The sequence below is a fragment of the Haliotis rubra genome, unplaced genomic scaffold, assembly GCF_003918875.1.
Source record: "Haliotis rubra isolate DU_JTF1 unplaced genomic scaffold, ASM391887v1 Scf23, whole genome shotgun sequence".
NCBI lineage: Eukaryota > Metazoa > Mollusca > Gastropoda > Lepetellida > Haliotidae > Haliotis > Haliotis rubra.
In genome coordinates, this window is record NW_025766336.1 from 1,747,994 (window position 1) to 1,757,013 (window position 9,020).

The following is a 9,020-nucleotide window of genomic DNA, read 5'->3' on the forward strand; positions in this document are numbered from 1 at the left end:
CTGCATGTCTGCGGATAGTCCGCCTCCTGAGGACTTGAACCACTGTTGAATGGGACACTAGGCATTGTCCACCCGAGGCTCTGCTCCCCATGGCGAGATTCAGAACAGTGGGAAGAGTGGACAACGCGTAATGCCCCATGATTAACAACGGTTGAAGTCCAACCTTCACTTAAGGAATTGTCCAATATGTTGACACTGTTTTTAAGACTTTAATTCCTTTAATTGCACAGATCTAGAGGGATCGTTGTAAACGGGTCATTTTCTTTAACAATGGCCTATAATGTCGGTGTTGTTTGGTGTGTTGTTGTGACCAGTCCTGAACAAAACAACGCGTCAAGAAACGTAGCTGCTGCTTTTGTGGAATATAGGTGATATATGGATACATATCCGCATTCAGTTATGCTGCATTTAATATTCAACTGAACTATTCGTCTGAACTGAACTATCTAACTGAACCAACCATTGGTGATCACAAATTCAACCGAACTGGCAGTCGGGTACCAGAAGGTTACACAGGTCACTATAGGATCAATTACGACAGACTGCACAGTCGGTTATACTTTACCGACAGAGTAAATAGCAATGGAGCTTTGTTCTTGTCCGTTGTTTGACGCCGCACTTATCCAGCTATATGGCGGCCGTCTGTAGGCCTAATACATCGAGTCTGGTCCAGGCAATCCATACCATCAACATCATGGGCTTCGATCTACGCCATGCGATGACTTGTCCTGTATGTACACGCGCTGTTGAATACGAGATGCATGTCCTCCTATACTGCCCCCTATATGAAGATATCAGACATGACCTAGCTGTATGTCCAGTGTGTGTGCCCTGACTTCTCCGATTTTAGTGAAGTACAGAAAGTGGGTTATATTCGCTCCTCACCTGAAATGATTTTAATCAGTGCCAAGACCTGCAAAGCTATTTTAACTACTCGTACAGATTTCTAATATCCTAGCTAATTATTTTATCGTTTGGAAACATATTTTGTGTGCTTACTTTTACTCTTTATGGTATGTTTCCCTTTTCTATTTTACATTTTAGGTGTGTGTTTTATAGTCCAATTCATCTTTAACAAATACTTTTACAATATATATTTAATTATCTTATGCACTTTTAATGCACTTTGGGATAAGCAATGTATTGTTTATTTTATGTAACTATCCATTGTCATTTCGTTTTACATTGTCTCTCATAACACATTTTTTGGTGGCTCGCTGTACTTGTATACGTAAATTCTATGTGTGTATCTTTTGTATTAAGAGGTGAGATGTGAATTAAAAAATATCTCTGTCTTTGTCAGCCAAGTCAGCGAGCCTGACCACACGATCCCGTTAGTCGCCTCTTACGACAAGCATGGGTTGCTGAAGGTTCATTCTAACCCGGACCTTCACGGGTCCTTTATTCTTGTAGGTGTTCTGATAGCCTTTTATGGATTCGCTAAAGCTATGTAGGTTGTACGTGTATTGGGCCAGCAACTAGTCTCTTATATAACGCATTTGACAATAAAGTTGTGAAATTATCTCTTTAAAATATTATACAACTTAACCCATAGACAATCTTTATGTTCAGAAACAGTAGAAATTGCCAGCTGCAATAGGCTTGCGTTCACTGTAATGAATGTACATGTATGTGTTTCAGGATCTGAATAACAGATTAGTACTTTCTTTAATAACCTCAATAAATATTATTGCACTGCCATCTGGAATATCCTATTCGGAAATCTTACACACTTATTACACGTAAACAACAATATAGATATATATGAATGGTTTTAAACTCCAAACGGTTCTTTGGTATACATGTTGCGTTTTCTCTGACAGGTTCGTTTAATGGTTCCGTGAGAAAGCTGCAGTGATGTCTTCATGTGTACAAATATTTTAGGACAATTTGTTTTTCAACTCAATTAACTGTATCCGTTTCGGATTCCTTTCACCGGAAAATTACTTTTTACAATACTCTACGCTACAAAACCCAATTAGACTGAAGTGTTAAAGCTGTATGTAAATTAATTTAGTCACAAGGTGACGTTACTGTTATGGTGGAAAAATACCGCTAGTCATCTCGGGATACCAAGCATGTAAAATCGCCTACGATTGATAACCCTTTCCTGTCATATCATTTTGTAAAATCCGCTGCTTGCGGATGTCGACGAAATATAGGCAATGAAAGTCATAATAATGTCACAGAGATTTCATAGTGCTTTGATAACCTGGGATCGCTGTGTGCTCTAATAACACAGAGTGTATTGTTTAACAAAAACATGATCAATAATTGACTAATATTAACAAAAAAGAGAAAGTTATATCCTCGCTCTACAGATGTCGGATTCAATTAACCGCGAGTGTCACATTATCCTGTGCTTGTCCTCATCGCTGATTGCATTGTTTCTGATGCAGAGCTGTGTGTCATCCCTTCATCATATCCCGAGGAGCTTTAGTCGAACAACAGTTAAGTCGTATAGAAGGCATGAGTGCACTGAAGCTGGTATATAATTAAGAAAGGTTTACGGAAATAATTAGGGGTTTGTGGTCCCTGTAAAGTACTCCAGTGCGTGTGAGTGTACACTTGAGTAGCTGCGATGAATGTCCGCGCATTCCTGGCGTCCCTCGCTGTCCCCATCGAGTCCCCCATTTACATCCCCACAGGTGCGCGTTCTCTTACAGTTACCTGGGTAAACACTGACCCTCTCTTTCATGGGCAGAGATTTGTCGCTGAATGACCGGTATTATCCGACTAAGCATCTGGCGTCCTTAAGAGACTAAACATGATAGCTTGCTCGGAACAAGAGTTGAACATACTGAACGTAGTGGTGCATTCATTTAAGCATCTACACAGATGGCACACACAGTACATAGACACATAAGGGCATTCATCTAAAACTTCTGTATGATATGATTTGCTTCATAAAAATACTTTTCGGAGATCAGTTGTGTGATTCTATTTCTATTGCGACAATGGTCTAAAAGATAAATACATCTGCGTATGTTTTCTTGAAAATGGAGGTTTAAAGAGACTTGTTCCAGAAAGGAGCGTTATAAAGATTACGTAATAGGTAACGAACAGACGCGATTTTCGTTATCACAGACAAAATACAATGTCGAGGTCATTGCTAACACCCCTCAGTACTGAGAATGGCTTGTAGATGTTTCACCCTACATGTCACGTGGTGTGACTCTAGCAGGGAGCTTACTCAGAACTGGGAATAAAGACGCTGATCTTCGGGACACGGGTGACAGGCCGTACCCGACTGGTACCGGGTGGAATGGGTGAGCCGGTACAATCGGGGGCATCAAGATTCGGCGTAGATGGGGAATTTGTCGCCTTGGATGACTCATGATGTTTCAATGTGGGCCTCATGCCTCGCTTCAGTGACAGGACGTCGCTGTTCAACACAGGCCACCATCAGCCTCGGATGTTGGTACAATAACAGTTTCCATATACGTCGATCACCTAATGTAAAGATATCGTTAGTACATCGCACACTGACAGTTCGTACTCTGTCCGGCGTAAGTAAATATACCGGAGTTACACGTACACGGTGTGTTGTGCGTAATGAGAAAATATGTATATATCTATGGAATTAATATGTCAAAATATCCTGGCAGGAATGTGTGAATTAGATGTTTTATGAATCAAACATCTTGTTGGCCCCGCATGGTCAGGAATGTGGAGACATGAAAAGATTTCCACGGAATGTACCCCAGTGTAACAGTAGCTACATAACTTAATGTCAGTGGATTCTCCGTGATGTGATCATTTGGATTATACCTGTTGGGCCACATGACGTTCTTACTGTACGACTGAAGGCTGCCCGACACGTGGCCGTTCTGCAGTAACATGTAGCATATAAAAGCGTTGCTTCACAATAAATATCTCTGGAAAGACTTGCAATCTAATAACATAGATTGACTTTGGGTTTTTCGAAAATACAAATATAAAAATAAAATAATAATAATGCAAGCATCCTCCATGTCCCCTTGTACTTTAATTTCATATCCAATCTCGAAATTCTATTATCAAAATGTGTTAAGATTTATACATTGAAACACTTACTGTGCCCTTCCAATTAAGAAACGTAAAACAATACTGTCTAAAAATAGTCCTCGTATACAACCACACGAAATTAAATCTGGCAGCTTGATGTATTGTACAAGAGTGCATGATGCTCTTGATGTATTGTACAAGAGTGCATGATGCTCTTGATGTATTGTACAAGAGTGCATGATGCTCTTGATGTATTGTACAAGAGTGCATGATGCTCTTGATGTATTGTACAAGAGTGCATGATGCTCTTGATGTATTGTACAAGAGTGCATGATGCTCTTGATGTATTGTACAAGATGTGCATGATGCTCTTGATGCTATACATGTACAAGAGTGCATGATGCTCTTGATGTATTGTACAAGAGTGCATGATGCTCTTGATGTATTGTACAAGAGTGCATGATGCTCTTGATGTATTGTACAAGAGTGCATGATGCTCTTGATGTATTGTACAAGAGTGCATGATGCTTTGATGATGATATTGATGTATTGTACAAGAGTGCATGATGCTCTTGATGTATTGTACAAGAGTGCATGATGCTCTTGATGTATTGTACATGATGCTCTTGATATGATTCTTGATGTATTGTACACAAGATGTATTACATTGCATGATGCTCTTGATGTATTGTACAAGATTGCATGATGCTCTTGATGTATTGTACAAGAGTGCATGATGCTCTTGATGTATTGTACAAGATTGCATGATGCTCTTGATACATTGTACAAGAGTGCATGATGCTCTTGATGCTCTTGATGTATGTACAAGATTGCATGATGCTCTTGATACATGTACAAGAGTGCATGATGCTCTTGATGTATTGTACAAGAGTGCATGATGCTCTTGATGTATTGTACAAGAGTGCATGATGCTCTTGATGTATTGTACAAGAGTGCATGATGCTCTTGATGTATTGTACAAGATTGCATGATGCTCTTGATGTATTGTACAAGAGTGCATGATGCTCTTGATGTATTGTACAAGAGTGCATGATGCTCTTGATGTATTGTACAAGAGTGCATGATGCTCTTGATGTATTGTACAAGAGTGCATGATGCTCTTGATGTATTGTACAAGATTTGATGTATTGTACAAGAGTGCATGATGCTCTTGATGTATTGTACAAGAGTGCATGATGCTCTTGATGTATTGTACAAGAAGTGCATGCATGATGTATTGATGTATTGTACAAGACAAGCATGATGCTCTTGATGTATTGTACAATGATGCTCTTGATGAGTGCATGATGCTCTGATGCATGATGCTCTTGATGTATTGTACAAGAGTGCATGATGCTCTTGATGTATTGTACAAGAGTGCATGATGCTCTTGATGTATTGTACAAGAGTGCATGATGCTCTTGATGCATGTACAAGAGTGCATGATGCTCTTGATGTATTGTACAAGAGTGCATGATGCTCTTGATACATGTACAAGAGTGCATGATGCTCTTGATGTATTGTACAATATTGTACGTGTTCTTGTAGCACAAGTGAATATAACGATACTGAATAAAAACATGAATATGCTTCGAAACAGTCAGTTAAATCCACAGAACGACCTTTCACCGCTGACTTTGGCAGTTTTATACCTTGTAATGACAACGTAACACTCGCCACATTAGCCAATGATAATTTTACAAGAGTATATGCATCTGCAATTAAAAATCTTATTCAGCAGGTGATATCTAAGCAAAGGTGTTTTATCTCTGGTGTAACACAGATAACACAACCAACTCGCTTTCCCTATATATCTGCACATTATATGACGTCATCTGTCGAGGGAGGCGTTATCAATCAACGCATTAGTGGTACATGCTCTGTCATTGTGTCTGTACAGAATAGAGGTTTGTAGACGATGTTCTGCCGTAATACAGGCTTAATCATGACCGATAACCCCCATCAACCGAGCGCTGTTCAAGGGGTTTATGTTTATATCTTGATTGCTAGGTAAGCGCCGCCGTGTCAGTACCGACAATGTCATGGTGGCAGTGAAGAGTGAGGGTATTAGAAGGTTGCCATCTCCTCAGCTCATACCTAGTCATAAACTATTCAAGTATTAACTAACTGTGTTGAAGGTTGCCCTTGTTTCGGCGTCAAAACACAGCTCATACCTAGTCATAAACTATATAATTGAAGTATTAACTAACTGTGTTGAAGGTTGCCCTTGTTTCGGCGTCAAACCTCAGCTCATACCTAGTCATAAACTATTCAAGTATTAACTAACTGTGTTGAAATCCGCCCTTGTTTCGGCGTCAAACCACAGCTCATACCTAGTCATAAACTATTGAAGTATTAACTAACTGTGTTGAATGTTGCCCTTGTTTCGGCGTCAAACCACACGGCCGTCTCAGTCGATAACGACAATAACAACCAATGTCGGACATCAAAAATACAAACAAAATAGGCCTGTATTATAGCCATGTTTAATCCACACACATAAGACAAATCGATATGAAGGTTTTCATAGTCACATAGGACTTTTCCTGGAGTGAGTGATATGGAAGCGTGAGTGAGAGAGCTGTTTTAGGCTTTATAAAGCAGTATCCCAGCTGTATCACTGAGGCCTGTACATATCATAAATAATCCACTCCGTCGGGGTACCGTGACGTGCAGTCAGATGGGCAGCCTGCCAATACCCAGTTTCAGCCTCCCGATACCCAGTTTCAGCCTCCCAATACCCAGGTTCAGCCTCCTGATACCCAGTTTCAGCCTCCCAATACCTAAGTTTAGCCTTCCAATACCCAGTTTCAGCCTCCCAATACCCAGGTTCAGCCTCCCAATACCCAGTTTCAGCCTCCCGATACCCAGTTTCAGCCTCCCAATACCCAGTTTCAGCCTCCTAATACCCAGGTCCAGCCTCCCGATACCCAGTTTCAGCCTCCCAATACCCAGGTTCAGCCTCCCAATACCCAGTTTCAGCCTCCCAATACCCAGTTTCAGCCTCCCGATACCCAGTTTCAGCCTCCCGATACCCAGTTTCAGCCTCCCAATACCCAGGTTCAGCCTCCCAATACCCAGGTTCAGCCTCCCAATACCCAGTTTCAGCCTCCCAATACCCAGGTTCAGCCTCCCAATACCCAGTTTCAGCCTCCCGATACCCAGTTTCAGCCTCCCGATACCCAGTTTCAGCCTCCCAATACCCAGTTTCAGCCTTCCAATACCCAGGTTCAGCCTCCTGATACCCAGTTTCAGCCTCCCAATACCTAAGTTTAGCCTTCCAGCACCCAGTTTCAGCCTCCCAATACCCAGTTTCAGCCTCCCAATACCCAGTTTCAGCCTCCCGATACCCAGTTTCAGCCTCCCAATACCCAGTTTCAGCCTCCGATAACCAGCTTCCAGCCTTCCAATACCTAGTTTCAGCCTCCCGATACCCAGTTTCAGCCTCCCAATACCCAGGTTCAGCCTCCCAATACCCAGTTTCAGCCTCCCAATACCCAGGTTTAGCCTCCCAATACCCAGTTTCAGCCTAGCGATACCCAGTTTCAGCCTACCGATAAGAATCTCCCAGCCTTCCAATACCCAGTTTCAGCCTCCCGATAAGCAGCTTCCAGCCTTCCAATACCCAGTTTCAGCCTCCCGGTAAGCAGCTTCCAGCCTTCCAATACCAAGTTTCAGCCTCCCGGTAAGCAGCTTCCAGCCTTCCAATACCAAGTTTCAGCCTCCCGATAAGCAGCTTCCAGCCTTCCAATACCCAGTTTCAGCCTCCCGATAAGCAGCTTCCAGCCTTCCAATACCCAGTTTCAGCCAACCGACAAGACACCAGTGACCGTTCTGTTGATGACATGCCTTCAACCAAGTCCCAGGGCCTTTCCATCCGATCTATAGCTTGCTGGACGCCCGGATCCCCCGGGTATTCTCAGGACGCTAACATATTAGTGGGATGTATTATATGCAAAGATATATGGGATAATCGCATGTCTCAGAAATTACGATCTTAAGATTACGATCTCAAGTCATTTAGCCTACCTATATACTCCTTCTTGGTGTATGTGAATCAAATATGGGTATACGTGTATCTTGTTTGCCTTGCATAACCTTACAAAGCAGAGCACAACGTATCGTTGAAGTGACGCTTGAGACAGCTTGTTGTAACATTAAACAATATCACGACAGGGCACAAAACGGACTTCACCCACTGCACCCGTGCGAGGAATCGAACTCCGGCCTTCAACCTGGCGAGCGATGACTACGAAAACAACCAGGCTACGAAAACCGCTCTACCTATGTAAGAAGATATGGCATTATCATGTTTCCACAAGGTAATAGACAGGTGCGAACAGTATACTAGTGTGGCGAATCAGATCGTCCTTAACTTGTTTTGGGTAGTATATTATTGACATGAATGGACAATGAAGAGACAAAAATAGACCACCTGAAGATAGCATGACCTTTCGCTCAAAGTTATAGCCAGCAATGGGCATGTGATAGCTGCACACTCCGCACAGCGCCAGTGTAGATATAGCCGTGTTAGTCACGGGCCATAATCACAAGGAGTGCACAATGGAGAACATCCTCATCTGATGTGACATCAAAACCAAGCCATGTGTGGAGTTTCCACCGGGGTAGATGTCTTTGTTACTGAAGACGCAGAGAAAATAGGATGCGAAGATCGTGTGTTGCTATCGGGTGCACTGTTGTGTTGCTATCGGGTAGCCTGGGAACTTGGTGCTCTAGCCTCATCTATTGAGGAGAGATGGACCTTTCTGCTCTCTGACGACGTTAACTCCCGTGGGGAGTCGCTGAGGTGTGTAGATGGGACATAATTTAATGTAGACAGCCATTCTGTCTACTGTTCCATTCAGGGTCTTCCCAGAAAGGGCTTTTGTTCTGACCGTGGTGGACGAGTAACTGCCTCTCGAGTCTTCAGCAAACCATGTACAGACAGATTTCATCTTTATTATACACCATAACGCTATGGGGTATCAGCAGAACAGGACACATTCTCACGATAAGCATCTGAACTTTCTCAT